At 43.7% G+C, this 25,589-nt stretch overlaps 1 pseudogene; it reads left to right on the forward strand.

Moving 5' to 3' along the window:
• The first annotated feature begins 5,823 nt into the window (after window positions 1-5,823).
• LOC101596915 lies at window positions 5,824-11,909 on the forward strand (annotated as a pseudogene).
• The last annotated feature ends 13,680 nt before the right edge of the window (window positions 11,910-25,589 follow it).

Genomic DNA, 25,589 nt, shown 5'->3' on the forward strand with positions numbered 1-25,589 from the left:
AGGGGGCAGGGCCAATCAACATCTAACCACTACCTTTGCCTAACCTCCTCGGCAGGTCATCCCAGGAATGTGTTTTATTGCAAAAGTCAGGAGCAGAGATAGCAACAGAGCAGAGGGGAGAGGCAAACATGTCAAGAATTTGTTTCTGGGCTGGAGAGATGACTTAGTGGTTAAGGCACTTGTCTGCAAAGCCAAAGGACCCAGGTTCAATTCCCAGGACCCATGCAAAGCCAGATGCACAAGGTGGTGCATGAATCTGGAGTTCATTTGCAGTGGCTGGATGCCCTGGCATGCCTGTTCTCTCTCTGCCTCTTTCTTTCTCTCTAATAAATCAATATATATATATATATTTTAATGTCCCTACATCCACTAGGTGTGGTGACCCATGCCTTTAAAAAAATTTGTTTCTACTCTGTTGTTTTGTCTGCTTGCTTGGCATCCATGTTAACTGTCTGGACAAAGCCTCACAATTAGTTCAGGCTCCCTATGTTGGATAGAAGTCTATGTCTTTTTAAAATATTATTTATTTATTGTGTGTGTGTGTGTGTGTGTGTGTGTGTGCGCGCGCGCATGCGCGTGCACAGGCACATGCATATAACACAGCATGCATGTGGACCTCAGAGGACTTCAAGTGTCTGTGCTCACTTTCTGAGATAGGGTCTCCTGGAGCTGCAACCAAGAGCTTTGGATTGCATCTGGCTTCACATGGATGTTGGAGAATTGAACCTGGGCTATCAGGCTTTCCAAGTAAGTGCCTTTAACTGCTAAGTCTTTTCTCCAGCCCCATAACTCTATCTCTTGGCCAAAGTTCACACCCCCATTTTACCATTAGCAGAGCTTTCATTTTCTAGAAGTAATTTTTGCACCAGTTATCCATAATATGAAGCAGTGCTCTGGGTGTGTGCTCAGGGAGGAGAGAGAACCCTGAGAACTTTATGGCACTTATTTCTGAACAGGCCAATGTATGCTTTATAAATAGTTATTGGCTTTCCTGCCTTTTTTGTGCTAGTTACGGGAAGTCACAGCTTTATAAGTCAAATATTGGTTCCACCCACACCTCAATGAAAGGCAACAGCCTAACTGCTATTCCCATCTCCTCACTTCTATCCCCATAAAAAAAGCATTCAGAAACTTGCCTGCCTTCTTCCTTCCCATTCTTCCTTCTTTCCCTCCTGACTTCCCTTCCTCTCTTCTCTCTTTCTCTTTTCTTCCCTTCCTCCCTTCTTTCCCTCTTTCCCCCCTTTCTTTCTTCTGCATTCCTTTCTATCCTTCTTTTTCTTTCTTTCTTTTTCTGTTTCTTTATTTCTAGTGGTCTCACTGCATAATTTACACTAGCCTTAAACTTGTGGCAATCTTCTTGCCCTAGTATCCAAAATGTTGGGACCATAGAAGTGAGTCACCACACCTAGTTTAGGTCATTGTTTTTATGTCCTTTTTGTTTGTTTGTTTGTTTTGAGGTAGTGTCTCTAGCCCAGGCTGACCTGGAACTCACCACTCTGCAGCTCCAAGCTGGCCTTGAACTTATGGCTATCCTCCTACCTCAGTCTCCCAAGTGCGGACTGAGATTAAAGGCACATGCCACCATGCTTAACCAGGTCTTTGGTTTTAGATGTCACTGTAATGGTTCTCTTGGATGGGCTTTGGTGTCTGTCCTGAAATAACTATTGAGGCTTCCTATGGGTGCTTTGGTTTCAGGCTAGGTGAGATGACTATTTCTAATGTCCTTTGTTTCACATAGAAGAGAGAAGGTAAAGGCAGCTTGTTGTATAACTGTTTCCTCCTATTCAAACACTACTTCCTGGAAGGAGGAGGGGCACCTAACATTTAGGGAGCTCACCCAAGATCTTTTATACAACCTTCACCCAGGCACCTGTTTACAACCTTCACCTAAGCTCATATATACAACCTTCATCCAAGCTCCTGTACACAACTTTCACCCAAGCTCTTGTACATACTTAACATAACGGTAAAGTCTCTAAAGCCTATCTTTTCATGAAGAATCCTGTATGGTATGGATTCAGCCATCAAGGAAGCAGTAACCACTCTCTATAGAACAAAGCTGTAATAGATCAGCAATGTTAGTCTAGAGAACAGAACAGAAATATGGCCACCTATACTCCATATTTGTCATCCTTGACCTGACCACCTGGATTATGGAATTATCATACTTATTATTTCTCATATCAGAATTCAGGACATTTTGCTTGTCCTTGAAACATAGAATTACCATAAGAAGACATGTTTGGTTTTGTTTGAGGAAGGGTCTTTCTCTAGTCCAGGCTGAACTGAAATTCACTATATAATCTCAGGCTGGCCTGGAGCTCACAGCAATCCTCCTCCCTCAGCCTCCCAAGGGCTTGGATTAAAGGAGTGCACCACCATGCTCAGGAAAAGACATGTGTTTTTGCCTGGATAATTTTTATCACATTTCCTTATGCCACTTAACTTCTTTCATTCAATTAACTATTTACTTAAAACTGTGTTGACAAACACTATTATAGAACAAAATGGTAATAAAGATAAGGCAAGATCTTGCTCTCATGGAGGACATTTCCAAACACAGAGGCAAATAATATACAAATGCATGTATAATAAAAGTGCACTTTGAAGAAATGCAATATCTAAGCTGGACTTCATGTCACATGTCTAAATCCCCAGCACTAAGGAGCATCAAAAGTTTATTGCTGGGCTGGAGAGATGGCTTAGCGGTTAAGCGCTTGCCTGTGAAGCCTCAGGACCCCGGTTCGAGGCTTGGTTCCCCAGGTCCCACATCAGCCAGATGCACAAGGGGGCGCACGCATCTGGAGTTCGTTTGCAGAGGCTGGAAGCCCTGGCGCGCCCATTCTCTCTCTCTCTCCCTCTATCTGTCTTTCTCTCTGTGTCTGTCACTCTCAAATAAATAAAAAAATTAAAAAAAAAAAAAGTTTATTGCTGGGGGTAGAGAGATGGCTTAGCGGTTAAGCACTTGCCTGTGAAGCTTAAGGACCCTAGTTTGAGGCTCAATTCCCCAGGATCCACGTAAGCCAGATGTGCAAGGTGGTGCATGTGTCTGGAGTTCGTTTGCAAAGACTGGAGGCCCTGGCATGCCCATTCTTTTTCTCTCTCTCTCTCCCCCTCCCTCTTTCTCTTTCTGTCTGTCACTCTCAAATAAATAAAAATAAACAAAAAAGTTTAAATTTAAAAAACATTTATGGCTAACCAGGCTACATATTGATTTCAAGGCCAGCCTGGACAATATATCAAGACTTTGTCTGCAAAAAAAAAGAAAAAAAAATCTTGGGGCTGCAGAGATGGCTCACAGTTAAAGGCACTTGCTTGCAATACCTAATGGCCTGAGTTCAATGCCTTAGAACCCACATAAAACCAGAGCAGTGCACAGGCCTGGAGTTCATTTGCAATAGCAAGAGGCCCTGGTATGTCCTTTTTTTCCTTCTTTCTCTCCCTAAAATAAATAATTTTAACCTTGTTATGAATAGGGAGATATGACTCCTCCCAACATATCCTCTGACCCCAACCACAACTGTCTCCCTTCTTGTGCTTAAGAAAAATTCACAAGTGTCACAAGTAAACAAGAATGTCATCAAGGTTCATTTTAGCAGGTGAGGAAACAAAAGAGAAAGTAAGCACAGCCTCTAGTATGAAGGCTGTGTGCAGCCACAAAGGGCTGCCTTTAGGATGAGGGTTTACAAGCTCAGTCTACCATTGCCCCACCTCTTGCCCATCCCTGGTTGGTTCTGGAATAGGTGGAGGCTTTCTCGGAAGCCCCTTTTACCCACAATTTAGTCTGTTACCATTAGATCTGGGAATACATATAAAGTATAATTGTCCATAAAGTTGAGAAGTTTACTAAAGGAAAGGGCAAGAATGCTTATGCGACTCTTCAACGAGGGCCTTCATAGGACCTATCCAGAGCCTACTAAAACTGGCTTTGTTGTTTTTCCCAGAGCCCTGTCCTTCCTCTTATCTGATCTAGTTATCTCACGCTCAGCTGCAAGCCCTCTTACCTTCCCTAGCATTCCCAAATGCACCATTTTAACCCTAATGCTCACTTTAATCCTGTTAGCTTTACATTACTGTGGAAAATACCCAAGATAATCAACTTCTAAGGAACAAAGGTTTATTTTGACCTGACACTTTCCAAGGTGTCAGTCATGGTCAAGGGTTTCCATTGCTTTTGAGCCTGTGACAAGACAGACATCATAGCAGAGAGCATGGTAAAAGCTGCTCACCCCTTGACAGCTGGGAATCAGGGAGAGAAAGACAGGAAAGGATGCCCAGCATCTCCTGAAAGGGCATGTCCCCAATTACCTACCTTCTTATACTAGGTTCCCCGCCTTCCAAAAATGTCAATGGCTGGAGACAAAGCTTTCAAAACCTGGGCCTTGGGAGGACTTTGTGGTGGTTTGAATCAGATAGACTCCCCCCCCCCCAACAACCCATGTGTTTTGTTTTGTTTGTTTTCTCTTATTTCTTTATGAGAGAAACAGCGAGAGGAGAGAGAGAGAGTCTGTGCGCTAGGGTCTCCAGCCACAGCGATTGAACTCCAGATGCATGCGCCACATTGTGCCATCTGTGACCATGTGCATCTGACATCAAACCTGGGCACTTGGGCTTCACAGGCAAGTGCTTTAACTACTAAGCCATCTGTCCAGTCCAGCTCATGTGCTTTGAATGCTTGATCCCCAGCTGCTGATCTTGTGCAGCTGGGAGGTGAGCCTTGCTGTTGGAGGTATGTTATTGGGGATAGGCTTAGGGATATTATAGCCAGCTCCCCCTTGTTAGAGTTTGGCTCACTCTTTTTTTTTGTCCTTGAGGCAAGCCCAACAGACTGGCCTTTTTTATGACAGAAAGAGAGAGAGAATTGGTGCACCAGGGCCTTCCAGCCAATGCAATTGAACTCCAGACATGTGCGCCCCCTTGTGCACATGTGCAACATTGTGCACTTGTGCCACGGTGCATCTGACTTACGTGGTACCTGGAGAGTCAAACATGAGTCCTTAGGCTTCACAGGCAAGCACCTTAATGGCTAAGCCATTCTCCAGTCCATTGACTCACTCTTTTGCTGCTGTTTTCCACCTGCTGCAGCAGAAGTGAGTCCACTTTCTGCTTTTCCCAGCAGTTATGAAGCTTCCCCTAGAGATTGTAAGCCAAAATAAGAACTTTCCTCCCATCAGCTGCTTTCGGTCAGGTGCTTTATCCTAGCAATGAGAAAGTAACTGCAACAATGTTCAAGATCCAACTTAGGGGACAGGGATGTAGTTCAGTTGTAGAGTGCCTGTATGGCGTGCACAAAGCACTGCATAAACTGGGCATGGGGTGCAAGCCTGTAGTCCCAGCACCCAGGAGATAGTGATATGAGAGAGAGCTCTGAATAGGGTTTGAACCCACACACCTAGAGCTCTTTCCACATTAGCAAAGAATTGAAAATGGGAGTCAGAGCAGGGTAAATTAAAAGATTTATTTTAGAGAAAGTTAAGATAAGAGGGAAAGCAAAGCAGTAAAGTACCCAAGCCTGGCTGGGAGGGAACAAGAAACCAGGAAAGTCTCCTTCACACAGGAAAAAGTCTCCCTCTCTCTCTCTCTCTCTCTCTCTCTGTGTGTGTGTGTGTGTGTGTGTGTGTGTGTGTGTGTGTGTGCGCGGGCAGGTGGAGGGAGGAGGGAAAGAAAGAGAAGAGAGGCCTACAGATGTGTTCCAGGTCAGTTTATATCACTCAGAGATTCAATTATAATGAGTCTCTTCCCCAGGCTCAGGTGTGTAAGGGTGGGCTCTGGAAGAACATTAACTTGGAAAACAGCCCTGCGCAGGGGCTAGGCTCACAAAAAATGGCAAAGAAACAGAATGTTGTTGTTGCTGATGAGGAGTTGTTGCCTTCAGCCATCCTGGATGAAGCTAAATCAGACACAAGTTCTGGTCCTGCCAAGGAGGATGCTATCCACATTTCTGTGGGCTGGTCCCTAGCTACCTATGAGGAAAAAGCTAACTTGCCCCTAACCCATTTTGATAGAGGGAGGAGGATCAGATCAGAGATGTAAGAATTGTTCTTCTAGCTCCTTCCTTCCTTTCCTTGTGTTTTGCTTTAGAGAAAGGGTCTCACTCTGTGGCCCTGTCGAGTCTAGAACTCACTATCTTGCTCAAGCCAGCCTCAAAATTGCGACATTCCTCCTGCCGTGGCCACGTGCTGAGATGCCTGGCTCCTGGAGTTTTGTTTACTTGTTTTGAGACAGGGTCTCATGTTGCCTAAGCTAGCTTTGAACTTGCTATGTACCTGAGGCTATCCTTCAATGCCTCATCCTCCTACCATCACTTCCCAAGTGCTAGAATTGCAGGCACAAGCTACCAAACCCTACAGTTTTTCTACTACATGCACTCATTCATATGTTTGTTTTTTAATGTTGTTAGGGTGTTTTTTTCTTTTTCTTTTTCTTTTCTTTTCTTTTCTTTTTTTTTTTTTTTTTTGAGACAGGGCATCTGTATGTAGCCCACACTAGCCACAATCTTTGAATCCTCTTGCCTCTGTCTCCTGATTGCTAGGATTATAGGCTTGGGTCACAAAATTTGGGTCTTGTATATTCTTTTTTTTTTTCTCCTGGTGTTTCTAGGTAGGGTCTCATCCTATCCCAGGCTGACCTGGAATTCACTATGTAGTCTCAAAATGGCCTTGAACTCAGCAGTCCTACCTCTGCCTCTCAAGTACTGGGGTAAAAAGTATGTGCCACCATGCCCAGCTTCTTGTATATTCTTAGTTGGTTATGTCTCATATGCTGTATCCCTAAGGGGTGCTTTCTCGCACATTTCTTCAAATGGTGCAATTATTTTATCCTTTCAAAATAATTTTATCTGGTTTGGGCAGCAATAGTAAAGATAAACTTTGTCCAAATATGGTGACCATATGGTGATAGTTTTTCTCAGTAAAAAATTAGGGGCAGCTGGGAGTTGTGGCACTTGTAATCCTAATACTTGGAAGGTGATGGCAAGAGAATCAGGAGTTCAAGGTCATCCTCAGCTACATAACAAGTTCAAGGTAACATGGACTACATGAGATAAAAAACAGGATGAGAAAGAAAAGGGCTGGAAGATAGCTCTATTGGTAAAGTATTCACTGTACAAGCATGAGGACCTGAGATAGAGCCCCAGAATCCTCGAAGCTGGGTGTGTGGCATGCTTGTAAACCTAGCACTAGGGAGACAGAGACAGGAGGACCCTGGGGCTTTCTGGCCAGCCAGTATATCTTACTTGGTGACCGCTCCAGGCCAATGAATGTCTGCATCTCAGAAAGGTGACAGTACCTGAGGAACAGCATCTAAGATTGTCCTCTGACCTCAACTCATGTAAACACACGTACATGTGCACACACACAAACATGCACACTCAGTTGTATACCCACAAGTGTGTGCACACACAGAAGAAAAGGAAAGAAAGTAATGCCAAGGACCTCCTATAACATCAAATACCCAAATGCTTAAAAAAAACAAGGATGGCCATCTGCTTATCTCCCAAGTTCCTGAAAAACCAAGTGCACATTAGTGTTTGTCAGCAGAGTACTTTGGATTTGGGCCTGGATGTCCAAGTAGACTAAGAACTCCACTGTGAGCCACAGTGAAGCTTTAGGACCCTCTATCTAAAAGTTTCTACTATGTCTAGGTCCAAACTCAATCTTGGTTCACGAGATAGTGTTTCCTTTTTGTTCTAGAGCAGAGGCACCAAGGCCTGCCTCAGGCCAAAAATCAAGTCTGAGTCCAGAGGGACACAAACCAAGACAGCTGCTCCAGAAGAAGTGGGCCAAGGGCCAAGAAATGTCAAAACAAAACAAAACAAAACAAAACAAAAGAGTCTAAGAAAACACCAACAGGGGAATGGGCAATTGTTCAATGGTTAATGGTGCTTGCTTGCAAATCCTGCCAGCCCAGGTTCAATTCCCCAGTACCTACATAAAGCCAGATACACAAAATGATGCATGCTTTTAAAGTTTGTTTGAAGCAGCCCATTCTCTCTCCGTCCTTGCAAATAAATTAAATAAAGATATCTTTTAAAGTTAATACTAACAGGGAAAAAGAACTAATGCAGAAATGATTTTATTAGTGTATGTGTATGTGTGTGGTATATGCATGTTTGTGCACATGTGTGTTCAGATGCTCATGCACACACACATGCAAAGGCCAAAGGATTGAGATAGGGTCTTTCGTGGCATCTGAAATTCACCATTTTGGCTGTGAAGCCAGCCTCAGTGATCCTTCTGCCTTTGCTCCTCCTCCTCAGTGCGGGGGGTAGAGGCATACACAGCTACATACAACTTTTTACCTGGGTGCTAGGGATTGAACACAGATCCTGTGCTTGCATAGCAAGTGCTTTTACCCCCAGAAAAGTTTTCAATCCTTTTCTGATTCTACCTCTGTTGACCAATTGTTTCCTTGACTTTCACCTATGTCAAAGCTTTCCCTTTTTTAATTTAATTTTTTGAGAGAGAGAGAGAGAGAGAGAGAGAATAAGCACACCAGTGCCTTCAGCTACTGCAAATGAAAGCCAGACATATGCAACACCTTGTGCATCTGCCATACATAGGTCCTGGGGAATTGAACCTGGGTCCTTTGGCTTTGCAAGCAAGTACCTTAACTGCAAAGCCATTCTCCATCCCTCTTTAAAAAAAAAAAAAAAAAAAAAGAACATGGTCTTCCAAAGTGTCTATAGATTCAAGTAGGGAGTGGCGGCTTATGCCTTTAATCCTAGCACCCAAGAGGCTGAGGTAGGAGAATTATTCTGAGTTCAAGGCCAGCCTGGGCTACAAAGTGAGTTTCAGGACAATCTAGGCTAGAGTGAAACCCTACCTCAAAAACAAGCAAACAGCCGGGCGTGGTGGCGCACGCCTGTAATCCCAGCACTCTGGAAGCAGAGGTAGCAGAGGTAGGAGGATCGCCATGAGTTCAAGGCCACCCTGAGACTACAGAGTTAATTCCAGGTCAGCCTGGACCAGAGTGAGACCCTACCTCGAAAAACCAAAAAGGAAAAAAAAACCAAAAAACAAAAAAACAAAAGCAAACAAAGCCAAGCGTGGTGATGCACACCTTTAATCTCAGCACTGAGGAGGCAGAGGTAGGAGGATTGCCATAAATTCAAGGCCACCCTGAGACTACATAATTAATTCAAGGTCAGTCTGGACCAGAGTGAGACCCTACCTTGAAAAACCAAAACAAACAAACAAGCAAACATGGGCTGGAGAGATGGTTTAGCAGTTAAGGCGCTTGCCTGCAAAACCAATGGATACAGGTTCAATCCCCCAGAACCCACGTCAGCCAGATGCACAAAGTAGTACATGTGTCTGGAATTCATTTGCAGTGGCTGGAGGTCCTGGCATGCCCATTCTCATTCTTCTCTTTCTCTGTATGTCTCCTCACTCTCAAATAAATAAGTAAAATATTAAAAATATTAAATAAAAGTATCTATGATTCCTCGCTTATAGATAGTCATCTTGCTGTGTGCTCATGTGACCTTTTCTTGGTAGAAGAGGGAGAGAGAGAGATTACATGTTATGTATTTAATGTAATACAATATGCAAATATATTGCTTATATACATACATAAAAAATTTTTGTGAACCTAGGGCCTCACATATTCTAGGCAAGCACTCTGACCTATATCTACAGTCATCCTCACTAAGTTACCCAGGCTGGCCTTTAACTCACTCTAAAGTACAGGCTGACCTTGAACTTAGTCTCCAATTATTAGAATTATTTACAGCTATTGATAAGTCATTCTAAATTTTCTTTTTATTTTAAAATATTTTATGTGTTTATTTATTTATCTGAGAGATGATAGATAGATAGATAGATAGATAGATAGATAGATAGATAGATAGACAGATAGATATCAGAGAGAGAGAATGGGCATACCAGGGCCTCTTGCCTTTGCAATCAACTCCAGATGTGTGTGCCACTTTGTGCATTTGGCTTTCCACGGGCATTGGGGAATTCAGACCAGTAGACTTTGTAAGGAGGTACCTTTATCCACTGAGCCATCTTCCCAGCCTGCTAATTTTTTTTATTCTCTATATTTTTCTACATATTTTTCCCTTTTTCCTCTTCATTCTGGAAAATTTTTTAAAGCTTTCTCATCACATACTCCCACTTTCATTTTCTAGGTTATCAATTCTGATCTTAACTGATACTTTCAAATTTTGCTATCTCATGCTTTTATTTCTTTGTGGTTTTCTGTCTTGCTTCATAAAAAGCATGTCTTTTTTTCCACTGAGGACATCAAACAGCTTCCTGAGCCTTTCATACTGAGGCTGAAGTACTTTATTTTTGAAGATTATTTGGCCTCTGAATGTTCCATCTGTTGCTTTCCCTTGTTTCGGTAATTTATTTAGTTTTCTTATTAAACTGCCTTTCCCTTTAATTATAATCCTCCTCATCACAATATAGCTGGCATTTATTGAATGCTTACCATGTACTGTCCAAGCATCTCTTGTGTGTTGACTCACACAACCCTCACAACTCTATGAAATAAGGAGCATTAATAACCTGACTTTTCAGGTGTGAGTGCTGAGCCATTGCTGTTGGGTAACTTGCCAAAGGTCATATTGCTGTAAATGCTGGAGTCAGGATTTGAACCTAGACAGCCTGGCTCCAGAGTCCCAAAGATATTATGACCCTCAGTCACTTTTTTAAAAAGTATTTATTTATTTGTTTGTTTGTTTAAGAGAGAAAGAGAAAAAAAAAAGGGCATGTCAGGGCCCCCAGCCACTGCAAATGGACTCCAGATGCATGTGCCACCTGTGCATCTGGTTTACATGGTACTAGGGAATCATACCTGGGTCTTTAGGCTTCACAGGCAAGCACCTTTACTGCTAAACCATCTGTCCAGCCCTTAGTCAGTTTTTTGAAGGTAAATGCTCAGTATTTGACAACCAACCATTGTATATGGATTTCCTCTGGTTCTATTTGGACTCTGTGAAGAGCAGACTGCGTTCTCAGCTCTGCAGATGCCATGCAGTTTGGAATAGCCAATAGCTAGCCCAACTCTGACTTATGCTGGGTGTTCATCCTTTCAAACCCTGTACTTGATCCTTGGAACCAACATTATTCTGGAAAAGCTACAGTTTCAACTTGCTCCAACAGAGCCCTTGTTCTTGGTTCCCACTCTGGAAGTGCATTACTTGTAGGGATTAGATGAGTTAGAAAGTAGGGACAGAACTGCTGCCAGTTCTTCACCAGGTCATCTCCAAATGCACACACAGACACACAGGCACACATGCATGCACGCGGGCATGGGCACACACCACTACTTCCCAGTACTTACTGCCTTAACTTCAGGGAAGCTGCTACTACCTTTAGATGGACACAAGGGAAACAAAGAAGGAAGATTCCATCTCCATCCTGTCACTGCAGATGGACACCTCAGAAAAATGGCTGAAGGCAAGTACTGGACAGAGCATCAGTGACTACAAGAACCTGGAGTGAGCTCTGTTTGGCTGAGGAGGTGGTGGGGAGGGCTAAACTAGTCACAGTGACTGGAGACAAGGACATAGGGACTGGTTTCCTGGGACAGCACAGGGAAGCTTAGCAAGAACCACCACCCTAACTACCTGGTGGTGGAGAAAGACACCACCACTATGAGATCAAGAACACTTTCCAACAATTTCTAAACCAGGATGATGTTGGCATTATTCTCATGAACCAGTACATTGCAGATAGGGCACCATGTCCCTGATGCCCAACAGCACTCCATTTCCTCTGTCCTGGAGAGCTGATCCAAGGAGCATCCCAATGATGTGGCAAAAGACTATCCTGTGCAGGGCTAAGGGCATATTCACTGTCGAAGATCTCTGCTCAGGCTCTCCAGCCCTCAGCTCATTCACTACCACACATCCCAACTTGTCATCTGACCTACCCCTTCCTGGGTCTCTGAGAGGCTAGGTGAGGTTCTTCTAGGCTGATGGTCTCTGCTACTCAAATCCATATATAGTCATATATTTAGAAAACAGGAAGCCCAACCATCTCTTTCCATTACCTTTCCCCTGTGCTGTTACTGTCAATGTTAAAGTAATATTCCTTTTGTAAATTTATTTATTTATTTAGGAGAAGCAGATAGAGAAAGAGAGAAAAAGAGAGAGAGACACACACACACAGAGCATGGGTATACCAGGGTCTCTAGCCACACTGTAAACAAACTCCAAATGCATGTGCCACTTTATGCCGCTGGTTTATGTGAGTACTGTAGAATTGAACCCAGGTTGTTAAGCATTGTAGGCAAGTGCCTTAACTGCTGAGCCATCTCTCCAGCCCTGTACTCTTTTTTATTTTTGTTTTTTCTGGCTTCCTTAATCACTATAGTCATTATGAGATTCATCCAGATATTAATACTTGATGCTTTTTATTGTTTTCCCATGGTTTATTTGTTATTGATTATTGATGGATATTTGAATTGTTTCCAGTTGTATTTGTGTTTTTTAAAAATATTTTATTTATTTGTACTTATTTGAGAGGAGGGGAGAGAGAGGAAGAGGCAGATAGAGAGAGGATGGGCACACCAGGGTCTCTAGCCACTGCAAACAAACTCCAGATGTATGTGCCACCTTGTGCATCTGGCTTATGTGGGTCCTGGGAAATAGAACCTGGGTCCTTAGGCTTTGCAGGTAAGTGTTTTAACTGCTAAGCCATCTCTCCAGCCCCAAGCCCCTATTTTTTTTTATAAAATTTTTTATTTATTTTATTTTTTATTTGAGAGCAAAAGACACAGAGAGAAAGACAGATAGAGGAAGAGAGAGAGAATGGGCGCACCAGGGCTTCCAGCCTCTGCAAACGAACTCCAGACGCATGCGCCCCCTTGTGCATCTGGCTAACGTGGGACCTGGGGAACCAAGCCTCGAACCGGGGTCCTTAGGCTTCACAGGCAAGCCCTTAACCGCTAAGCCATCTCTCCAGCCCCCAAGCCCCTATTTTATTTGTATTCTTGCTTCTCTCCAGAAAAAAAATAAAATAACAAGGCAAATACTGGCACGGTTTTGTTTTGAGAGAAGGTTTTGTATTGCAAGCCAAATGTAGGAAAGCTTGCCTTGGCTTTCATTTATTTGTTAGGGTGCCTTTGAACTTCTGGGCTTGTGTTCTTCATTGAATATAGTTTTCAAGGAGATTATTAGCCCTCTCCTGGCTTCCTCTCAGCACTGGGAAGGCTGATGTACAAGGACTTGAAGTTCAAGGCCAGTCTGGGCTACATAGTGAAATCCTGGTTGTAGTATTAAAAAATGAGAATGTTGTTATGGGCTATTGAATATATGTATATGAGAAAGCATGGACACATGCCTCCTGCAGCTGCAAACAAATACCAGATGCATGTGCTACTTTGTGCATCTGACTTTGCATGAGTACTGAGTAATTGAACCCGGACCATCAGGCTTTGTAAGCAAGTGCCTTTGACCGCTGAGCCATCTCTCCAAGCCCTCAAATGCATTTTAAATCAGAAGTCCCTTCAGCCGTTGGTTTTAGAGATTACCAAGCACATTAGAATAAGTCAGTAATCAAAGACATTCTTTTTAAAATTTTTTTTTTTCTTTTCTTTATTTATTTGTTTGAGAGACAGAGAGAGAGAGGAAACACAATGGGTGTGCCAGGACTTCTAGCCACAAAGACATTGATAAGGGTATTGAACAAGAATTTCTAAGCTTCATTAGTTTCATCAATAGCTTTTGTGTATACAGATACTTTTCAACTTTGTACCCTCCAAATCTTCAGCATAAGAGTATCCCATCTAGACTACCTGAAACAGCCTTGTCAGTCATAGCTAATAATGGTTGCCTACCCAAACACTACACTCATCTTTCTACCACAACCCCACTTTTATTAGGACTGACTACATTTTTTCCAATGCCCAGCCCCCACTTTTGTGAGAACAGGTCTCATGCAGTCTAGGCTGGCCTTGCACTCACTATGTAGCCAAGGGTGAACTTGAACTCCTGATCTTCCTGTCTCCTCCTCCCAAGTACTAGGATTACAGATGTACACCACCACACACAATTACAGCCTCGTTTGTAATTATGTGGCTATGTGATATTATTTTAGGTAAGGAAATGTGAATAGATGCTGTTGGAATGGGTTAAGGGAATAGTACATAGAAAGAAGGAAAAAAAAAACCTCCTTAAACAGACAGCTAGAAGTTGTGCCTCTTTTTCTTTTTCCTCACTTCCTCCTGCTTCCTATTGGGCCACACACACACTATGTCTCCATTCCCAGCAGCTGTCTTAGACCATGAGCAACTCAGAACAGAAGCTAAGCACCACCTCGTTTTAAACTTCTATGTGATAGGTATGTCTTTTGCTCTGAACCAACTCTCCATGGGCTCCTGAATATCTTCAAAATTGGGGGCCTGCTATCAGAAAGACAAAGCTGTGATTATAAGTTTGGACCTTTAAGTCATACCCCTCCATCCTCAGGGAATAGGAGAAGAGCTGGAGATTTAGTTCACCAATTATCCATAGCTGATGAAGTTTTCATAAACTGGTTAAAGCAAGCCTGGCAGAGTGGTGCAGATTTGAAATCCCAGCACTGGGGAGGTGGAGGCAAAAAGAGCAATAGTTCAAGGCCACCCTCAGCCACATAGTGAGTTGGAGGCCAACTGGAGCTACATGATAAAAAAAAAAAAAACTCAGGCTAGAAAGATGGCTTAGTGGTTAAGGCACTTGCCTGCAAAGCCAAAGGACCCAGGTTCAATTCTCCAGGACTCCCATGTAAGCCAGATACACAAGGTGGCACATGGATCTGGAGTTTATTTGCAGAGGCTAGAAGCCCTGATATACTCATGTTCTCTCTCTTTCTCTCTCTCCTTCTCAAATAAATAAACATATATTTTTTTTAATCTCTAAAACTCAGGGTTTGGAGAACTGCTGTGTAGACGAACCCATTGGTGTGTCTTAGCAACAGATCTTCACTTGGCGAATATTCTATACCTCGCCCTATGTCCCTCTTCATTTGGCCTTTCTACCATATCCTTGGTCATAGCTTTTACAGTAATCCAATAGATGTCTGCACAAGTTCTGTGGGCTGTCACTACAAATCACCAAACTTCTAACTGGAGCAAAATTAAAAGTGTAAGCAGCCTGGAGACATTATTTACTCCTTGCTTTCATCCTTCATTTTTATTTTTTTTTATTTTTTATTTTTTTTGGTTTTTCGAGGTAGGGTCTCACTGTAGCCCAGGCTGACCTGGAATTCACTATGGAGTCTCAGGGTGGCCTCGAACTCATGGCGATCCTCCTACCTCTGCCTCCCAAGTGCTGGGATTAAAGGCGTGCGCCACCACACCCGGCTCATTTTTATTTTTAAAATTTGGAATGTGTATATTGTGTGTGGTATGCACGCACATGTATGTGCTTGTGTGTGGGGCCAGTCGACAATGAGTGTCTTCTTCAGTCACTCTCCACCTTATTTTTATTTTATTTTTCTGGGGAGAGAGAGGGGCACATATGCCACAGTGCACATGTGGAAGACTGAAGACAACCTCAGGATATTTGTCCTCTCCCTTCACCTCTCTTTTGCTTTGCTTCCACATTGCTGCAGGCACACTGCGATTACAGATGCGTGCATCACTTTGCATTTGGCTTTTTCTGGGTACTGGGGAATCGAACTCATGCCAGCAGGCTTGCAAACAAGTGCCTGTAACTACTGAGCAATCTCTCTCCAGCTCCTCCACTTTATTGTTGAGACAGGGTCTTTCATAAAACCCAAAGCTCAAAGATTTCTCTAAACCAGTTAGCAAGCAAGCGCTAGGGAAGCCCCCTATTTCTGCATCCCCGGTGCTGGGAATATACATACCACCTTGAGTCACCTATTGAGTCATCTCCTCAGTCTCAACTCTGAAATCTTTATTGTAACTAATGCCTATGGATAGCACATGTCAGTGGGTACATCGTGGTGTACTATTGTCATTGGTGTCTTATGTGGAAGTGTTTTTAGGTCTGCACTAACTCAAGATAGTATTAGAATTGAGCTAAATTGTAGGATTTTGGTTGACATCTCACAATGTTGGAGAATTAATCTGTGTGGGGGAAATACACACATCTGGTGTCACAAGTAAAATATTGAGAATATATAGCAAAAATATTTTTCCTATACCGTGCTAATATATTAACAAAACATCAAAAGTAGCCCAGAAACAGGATGTTTTAGGGCATGCCTGTAATCCCAGCACTTGGGAGGCAGAGGCAGGAAAATGACTGCAAGTTGGATGCCAGCATGGTAGGCATAGAAAGTTCTAGGCCAGCCTGGGCTATGTAGTGAGACCCTGTTTCACAAAGAGAAATAGACTAGGAAAACACAAGCACCGCAATGAGACAATTCTAATCCCAGCAGTTTAAAAACTTTCAGGCTCCTGTGTATCTTTTATGGTATTCCATGAATTTCTGTTCATTGGGTCACAAATGTTGACAAAAACGCAAACTGACAGCCTGCACACACAGGCTGAGCTGGAATCCTGGCTGTGAGTCAAGGGTACTATTACATGCAGGTGCTGGGCCTCCTCCTGCCTCCGGGCATCCCAACTATACTTCCACATTGGCATCACAGTCAGGAATCTTGCAGTGTAAGTCATCCTCTGGCAAAATCCCAGCCCCCCTCTTCCCAAATAAAAGAAAAGCAGAAGAGTTGTAAAAAAAATGCAGTTCTGTAAGCCTCTGACTTCTCTGTTGCAATATGGTTAGGTACACGTGTTCAGGTCATTAGCATATGTCAATCAACTACTCCAGAATTGCATTTCTAGTTTTTCTGTGTGCAGTCATTCTGCATTCACAGGTCACCACAGAGTAACCAAATGCATTCATAAGAATGCCTCCAGGGCTGGGGACATAATACAGCAGTAATTTGCCTAGCTATTTATTTATTTATTTTGGTCAAGTTCAAGTTAAGACATTATGCTTACAAAAAGATGCTGCTTTTCTCTTTTTCCTTCCCAAGTACATCGATTAAGGTTGCACTGAGAGTATCTGAGTGAAAGATCAGCATTCTGGGGCTGGAGAGATGTCTCAGCAGTTAAGGTACTTGTCTGCAAAGCCTGGCAACCCAGGTTTGATTCGTCAGTACCCACTCAAAGACAGATGCACAAGGTGGTGCATGCATCTCTCTCTCTCTCAAATAAATAAATGAATAAAATATTTAAAAAAAATCAGAATCCAAGATATACAGATTTTAGTAAATAAACACTAAAATTTTTTTTTCAGACTCCAAACATATTAGCCAATATTGTGATAGGACCTTTAAAATTATTATTTTGAGTTTTTTAATGGATTCATGTACCCCAAGCTAGCCTCACATGTGGGGAAGGAGGGTCTGAAGAGAAGATAACGCGAGAGGTAGAGCATGCGGATGAGTAAGGCACTGGCAGAACATGTTTGCTCGCACCTGCAATTCCAGTGCAGTGGAGGCTGAGGCAGGAGGATTTTCCCAAGTTCTGAGACAGCCTGGGTTGCAATGAGACCCTGTCTCAAAAGAAAAAGAAGTAAAGGTCCCCAGAAAAGGAGTGGGATGTGAGTAGCAGGGGCTCCCCAAGGGTGCTCTGGGAAAGGTAGTAGGAACACGCAGAGGACCGAGCTCCAGTGTGGAGCCGAGGAGAGAGGAACTGGAGGTCACGGATGCTCTTCGCGCCGAGCTCCGCCACGCCCCTCCTTGGAGACCCTCGTGCAGGAGGTCTGAGAGGCTGTGTGCTCCGAGGGTGGGGGTGGGGGATAGTGGACAAAGGAAAAAGACAGCACGTCCAGTGCCTCCTGCTTCAGGTGGACCCGGGCCAGAGCGAATGCTGTGGCTGTGAACCTGGCCTCACAGCTCCACTTTCCAAGGTCAGTCTCCGAAGCTGGTTACCCAATCACGTGGGAATGAGTCAGGGCCCCACCAGGCTGCACAGGGCGTGGGTGTGGGCCGGGGCCCAGGAGTCTTGCACAAGCCTGGAGTTCTGAGGTCATCCCAGGGAGCGCAGCTGCCCTCAGAAGCCCTGCCCTGGCTCCTCTGGAGACATAGCAGGGGCTTAGATGACAGAATTTCTGGTTCCCCTCTGGGTTGACCCTTTGGTGTGCTCTGTCACTTCCTGGACCCACACATTAGTAGGAATAGTCTCGTTCTTTTCTGCCTCTGTGGGCAAGAGGATAGTGTGGGAGGTATTAGAGCCAACACCCTCAATAGCCCGAAGCTTGACCTTTAGTGTCTGGCCTGGCACCTGGCATCAGTGCATCCCTGGGGAGGGGGCTCTCTCTGGAGCAGGTCATCAGTCAGCATGGATTTTTAGGGAAAGGGGGAATGCAGGATTATGGATCTCTAACGTCAGAGCCAATCCAGGCTCTTCTCAAGTTTGAGGTACAATCACTGTCACCCTGGAAAACTATGTGCATGAAGACAGGGAGCCACACTGGCAAGAATACAGGCACCTCGCTGAGATGGGACAAAACAGCTGAGCTGAGGTTAAGGAAGAAACTCTCCTGCTGTGATTTAAAGAGACACTCATCCATAGAAGGTTCACAAGAGATTGCCAGCTCTGGTAGACGCACACAGTGAACCGTTTTGTCTTGTTTTGTTTTGACTTGATTTGATTGCTTTTGGTTTTGGATTTGGGTTTTTGTTTGTTTGGGGGGACAGGGTCTCCCTCTTGCCCAGGCTGACTTAGAATTCGCTATGTAGTCTCAAGCAGGCCTTTAACTCATGGGATCCTCCTACCTCTACCTCCTGAGTGCTAGGATTAAGGGCTTGTGCTACCATACCAGGCTTGATTTGATTTTGTTTTTGTGCTTTGACACAGGATCTCTCTGTATAATCCAGGCTGGGCTTGAACTCATCATCCTAATGCCTCAACCTCTTCAGTACTAGAATGACAAGATGTGTGCAAACACACCCAAGAGAGGGATACCATTTTTAGTTCACATAGTCTCCATATGATCTAATGGAGACCTTGGTTGTGCACCCAAAGAAGGAGACAACACCCCTTAATGCTCCAGAACTCAATCTCTTCTTCCAGCTCCTGATTCTTCATAGCAAAGCCAGTGAGTCTTTTGTAGGTTATCCAATCCATATTCCCTGTGATTTGGTGCCACTCTTTCTCCTTCCCTCACCTCATCCAACAAGATGACATAGAGCTGCCTTATAAGATGAAGTCTTGACCCCCAATGGATTCCCTAAGCTTCTTTTCTGGTAACTTTCTGGGATCCCTGCCTCACTCTCTGTATTTGCCAGTTACATGGCTGTAGACTTAAGAGTTCTATTATTTATTGGTTGATTGATTGTGCATTTACAGCATGCATGCATGTGTACATTTGTAGGTGTGTGGGATACACATACACATGTGTCTTCCTCAGTCTCTCTTCACACCTTATTTTCCGAGTCAGGGTCTCTCACTGAACCAGGAACTCATGGATTCAGACTAGACTAGCCAGTAAGTCCCAAAGATCTGCCTGTCTCCACTCTCCAGTGCTAAGATCAGGCATGTGCTGCCATGCCTGACATTTTGATATGGGTGCTTAAGATGGAATTAATTCAGGTTCTCATGCTTGCAAACTCTTACTCACTAAGCCATCTCCCCAAGCCTGAAGAATTCTAAATCCTGGAACAATGTTGCAGAAGCCTGTGGTAAATACCACACCAGGCTGGAATTCTAGGTGACCACTCTATGATGCGACTTCATGGCTCTACACTGCTCTGGCCCTAGTTTTGGCCCCAGTGTTCACTGTGTGCTTCTTCCAGAGCTGGCAGTCTCTTGGGACAAACAGCCTCTGGTCTGGTTGAGTGTCTGGGATCAGGCTGCACCAGTGGGTCACTTTGTTCAGAATCCCTCCCAAGGGATGAGGCTGAACTGCTTCTGCTCCTCCTGTGTTGTGGCTGGACTGTCTTATGACTAAACACTGGCATGCTCAGGCAAGTCCACAGTGACAACACAATGGAGTGTGACTCTCTACCTGTGTCTGCCCCAGAAACCTGTGGAGTGCGTGCGCGCACACACACACACAATGCTAGGATACAAGAGGAGCTTGGTAGAAAGTCATTGTATCTTTTTGGCCATTATTGCTGTAGCTATTTGGATCTCAGAGATGATTCCCAGTTTTTATGGATGAGGGTGGCCAATAAAGTGTTTTTGTTTTCAAACAAGTTACTGGCCTGCCTGTTATCTCCCTTTTTGGACCTCATTTTATCCATGCATAAACTGGGATATTTGTAGCCACCACATGAATGAGGCAGTTTGTTAAACATATAAACAGAACAATGCTTAGTATGCACCAGGACTCCCAGCATAGAGTTTTCCTTTTGTAGCTTCATCTGTCACCAAATCAAACCCAAGGTTTCAGATTTGCTAGACAAATTCTTTGCCATGGAGCCATATTCCTTTTTTGTTGTTGTTTGAGACAAGATCTCCCTGTGTAGCCCACACTAGCTTAGAACCTACTAAGTAGCCCAGGTTAGCCTCAAGCTCACAGTGATTTTCTTGTCTCAGCTTCCTCAGTGGTAGAATTACAGGTGGATACCACCACATCCCACTAACATCTCACATCTTCCAGCAGCTCATTTGTGAACAGCTACAATCAGTCAAATTGTACCACTCAAGCTGGAAAGCTTAATCACTGATTAGTGCATTGTGTCTTAGCACCATATGGCAGTTAGAAGCTGACTGAGTACTCAGAGAAGGTGGCCACAGATGCAGGTGACCAGGATGAGTGAATAGATGGTTCAGAGTAAATTGAGCAGGGTGTTCCTCCCCCTGTGAAGGAGCAACTGGCCAAAGATGAACACATAATGACTCAGGCCTAAAGCAAACCCACCTTCCTATTTTTCAACAAAAGCACCCAAATACTTATGTTTTAAAATATCCTGATTTTCAACTGTAGTAACTTGTTTGAAGTTCTCAAAAACACTTTATTGGCCAGACGCAAGCAACCAGCCCACTCCATCTGTCTCAGCCAACCTCTCCAAAAACCACCTCTGGGACCCTGTGGTGCCTGCAAGCTACACCCACCCCTCCAAGCTTGGCCAATTCTGTTTCCACATGGACAACCTCCCTGCTTGTGACACTCCTTTAGGTCTGTAGAAGGTAAAAGTTGAGGCATGTAGGTGATGGATGTTATACATGGCACGTTTTGCAGGCAAGATGCCATCTAAATTGCTCAACTTCCATAGAGTATGAAAAAGACTGTTCCACATAAGATAAAATAAAGTGTACTCCTTCATGAGCACATGTAAGGAGAAGCATGTTAACTAAGTTGTATATATATGTAACATAAGTTACAACATCAATTACTTTCTCCTTATTGGAACAAAACACCCAACCAGAAGCAGCTTGTGAAAGGAATGGGCTTATTTCTGGCTTACAATTTTGTAGGGGAAGTTTCATCATGATGGGGGAAGCATGGCAGGAGCAGGCAGCTGGGGCATCACATCTTCACAGCAACAGGGAGGAAGAGAGAACTAAGTTGTTTTTATTTTTTTTAATGTAAAAACGATGGTGCAGGGGGGTGGAGAACTGCAGAGCCTGGTTGTGTAGATTAGTGATTCAAGCTAGTCAGGAAGCTGAGGCAGCAGATCACAAGTTCAGTGCCTGCCCAGGGTACAAAGAAAGTTCAAGACCAGTCTGGGCAATTCAGTGAGTCCGTGTTTCAGTTGGCAGAGTGCTTGCCTCAGATGCACATGACCCTGAGTTCAATCCCAAGTACCACATGAAAGTGGGGAGGTAAAGTGCTTAAGGTCACCTCTTCTGTGACGGTTAATCTCTGGTTGCTAAGATTTATAATTACCATGCACAAAAATCTCTGGAAATGCCTGTGAGGGATTTTCTAGATTACATTAATTGAGTGGCTAGACTCACCCTGTGAGCAGCACCATTCCATGGGTTAAGATCTGAGAATGAGGGCTAGAGAGATGGCTTAGCAGTTAAGGTACTTGTCTGTAAAGCCAAAGGATCCAAGTTTGATTCCCCAGGACCCACATAAGCCAGATGCACAAGGGGACACATGCATCTGGAGTTTGTTTGCAGTGGCTAGGGGCCCTGGTGTGACCATTCTCGTTTTTTCTCTCTCTCAAATAAAAAAAAATTTTTTTAAAGATCCGGGAATGAAGAAAGAAGAGAAAGCCAGCTAAGCAGCAACATTCATCACTCCACTTCCTTCCTGAAGACTCAATGTGATCAGCTGCCTCAGGCTGCTGTTACAATGCTTTCTCCACAATGGTGGACCAAAACCTTGACCTGTAAGCCAAAATCAACCTTTCCTTCCTTGATTTGCTTTTAAAAAATATTTTATTTATTTATTTGAGAGAGAGAAGAAGGCATATATAGAGAGAATGGGTGTGCCAGGGCCTCTAGCCACTGCAAATGAATTCCAGATGCTTGTACCACCTTGTGCATCTGACTTACGTGGGTACTGGGCAATTGAACCTGAGTCCTTAGGCTTTGAAGGCAAGTGCCTTAACCACTAAGCCATCTCTCCAACCCTTGAGTTGCTTTTTATCAGATCATAGCAATAAGACAGTAACTAATACATCTTTGCCTGTTATGTTATAGATAGAGAAGTGGAGAGATCTGCTCAAGACACTACACTTGGAACCCAATGCAGTGCTCCTCACAAGCTTGCAAGCCTATTCTTCCAACTTCGGTGTATAATTCCTGCTCTGCAAGGTCTGTGATGTCCTCCATATGGTACATCCACACCTGTGTCATTCTGACCATGTCCTTAAGGGTACTTCTGTACAATATAGGATGGCAATCAGAGCCTCAACAAAGTAGTTTACATGTATAGGATGCCTTACATGGTTATTAAAGGACCAGTGTGAGTTACCGTACTTGTCTGAAAGTGACACAAGGCATGAAAGAAAGAACTGTGCTGTCATATAAAAGCCACTTGAGAGCTTGTTTTGAAGTTTTAGCAGAGAAGCGCAGCTACTCATATACCCTTGATCAAAGATTGGTCCTCCTCTATTTGGGGATGGTCATCCTCTTTGGCTCAGCATGCACCTTAAGAAGGGCCACATGTGGAGTGGTGAGGAAGGAAAGGGATGCCCACACAGCCAGCCACATCCACGGGGTGATAGACGTCACAGCCAGATCACCCTCATATCCTATAAATGCCTGGTGTAACCTGGTGTGATGTCTGTAATCCCAGTATACAGGAGGCAGAGGCAGAAAAATTGAAAATTTAAGGCCATCCTAGACTGGCTAAATAAATAAATAAACAAACAAGTACATACTGGGGCTGGGAGCTGATTCAATAGACAAATGCTTGCCACTCAAGCATGAGGACTGGAAGTGGGATACCCAGTTGCCGCAGTCAGCCTCGCGTTGCTGGGATGAACTTCCTAACTAGGCACAGTTATGGAGGAAGGGATTTATTGAAACTTACAGATAGAAGTTCCATAATGACAGAAGAAGCTTGGCCACTTTCACAGATCCATACAGAGAGAAAAACAACTTCTGGTGACCATGTGTACATACATGTTCCCACACACAGGATCATACCCCACACATTCACACACATGTTAAACATAAACACAAATTGTGAGACACTGTGAGAAGTACATTGGGTATTCTTTTTTTTTTTTTTTTTTTGGTTTTTCGAGGTAGGGTCTCACTCTGGTCCAGGCTGACCTAGAATTAACTCTGTCATCTCAGGGTGGCCTTGAACTCATGGTGATCCTCCAACCTCTGCCTCCCGAGTGCTGGGATTAAAGGCGTGCACCACCACGCCCGGCTACATTGGGTATTCTTAAGCCTTCTCTTCTTTTGCTGCAGATACACTAACTGCTTCTGTGTTGTATAAGTATTACTAGATTTGGCCAGCCTCCAACTAAAGACATGTTTCTAAATAATATGATACTGGACCACTGAATCTGGTCCAAGGATATTTCTTAGTTTAACAAGTTTTTCTTTCTTTCCTTTTTTGTTTATGATTTTGTTTTGGATTTTTTGAGAGAGTCTCATATAGCCTAGGTGAACCTCAAACTCCTGATCTTCCTGCCCGTACCTCTCAAGTGCTGGGATCTTTGTTTTAAATACTAGAGATTGAACCCAGGGCCTTACACACTCTATCACTGAAACATCTTTCTAAGCCAACAAGTGATATCTTGAGAAACAGTACAACTAAGTCAAGGAGATGCACATGAGCACATGCATGCATGCAGAAAGCTGCTGAGAATACCCTGAAGACACTACATTTTCCTATGGAGATACCTGCTCAGTCATGCTTGTCTCTGCTATAGTCACAATAGCTAGGAAATGGAATCAGCATAGATGCCCATCAGCTGATGAATGTATAATGAAAATGTGATACATGTACACAATGGAATTCTACTCAGTGATAAAAAAAAAGTATGAAATTTGTAGGAAAATTGATGAACCTGGAAAAACTATACTAAGTGAGATTATCCATGCTTAGAAAGATAAGTGCCACATGCTCTCTCTCATATGTGGATCCTAACATGGAATAGTTTAAGTTGTTTATGAGTTGCAGTAACCATCAGTAGTAATGGCAAGGAATCTGGAACAAGGCTTGGAGAGAGGAATAGCAGAGAAGGATCAGAGGAGGGGATAGCAGACAGGCAAGTGGATAGATAGAATGCAGGGGCCAGAAGGATCTGGGGAGTCAGGGGAAAGGGAAGGGGGAGATATATAAAACTAGTCAGGGCATGAATCGGAACCATGGAAACCTATCTCTTGGTTAGCTAATTAAAAGATATAAGTCTCTGAAAAAGATGGCCATTGTCAAAGCTCTTGGTTACCCACCATGTCTAAATGGTAACATCCTATTGCTGAGAACACTACAGGCTGCGTGGGGGACATTCAGAGACCATGCTGGAATTAAAATGGAAGCCAGCTGGAAAGTGCTATGCAAACTGCTGGGGGATAAAGGTCTCCAACAGCATGAACAAGCAGTGGATCCTGCAAGCTACAAAATCAACCTACCAGGCAAGATATACACACCTGTGCAATAGTGGCACACAGTCTATGAGGGTAGTCAGCTAGTCTCTGATTGGATATGAGGCCCACTCACTGGGAGGAAATTTATGCCTGGTACTGAGAACCAAATCAGAAGCCCATGGCTTGAAAGATGATAGACCCTAGAGGTAAACTTACCTTGTTCTTTGACTAAAAGGAGAAGATATTCTCATCAAAAAGTCTTCTAGGGATGGATAGATGGCTTAGAGGTTAAGGCATATCAAGCCAAAGGACCCAGGTTTGAGTCCCTAGGACCCACATAAACTAGATACGCAAGGTGGCAAATGTGTCTGGAGTTTGTTTACCATTGCTGAAGGCCCTGGCATGCCCATTCTCCCCTTTCTCTATCTGTCTCTCTCTCCCTCCCTCTTTCTCTCTCTCTCTCTCTTATAAATAAAATAAGTTGTTTAAAGTCTTCTAAATGTCTGTGCTTATCCATTGTGATCCATACTGCTCTCAGAACCCATGGTTAGAGAATCTGCTTTTAATGATGGCAGTGAACACCTGGGAGACCAAAGGCCATAAGTATGACAAGAGCAAGCTGACTGCCCAGCACTAGATGCAAGATTAACTGACAAGATTAATTTAAGAGATTAGATTAGAGGCTACTGAAAGCTCAACACTAAAGGAGACTTACTTTTTTTGTTGTTGTTGTT

Source organism: Jaculus jaculus, chromosome 6, assembly GCF_020740685.1.
Source record: "Jaculus jaculus isolate mJacJac1 chromosome 6, mJacJac1.mat.Y.cur, whole genome shotgun sequence".
Lineage (NCBI taxonomy): Eukaryota > Metazoa > Chordata > Mammalia > Rodentia > Dipodidae > Jaculus > Jaculus jaculus.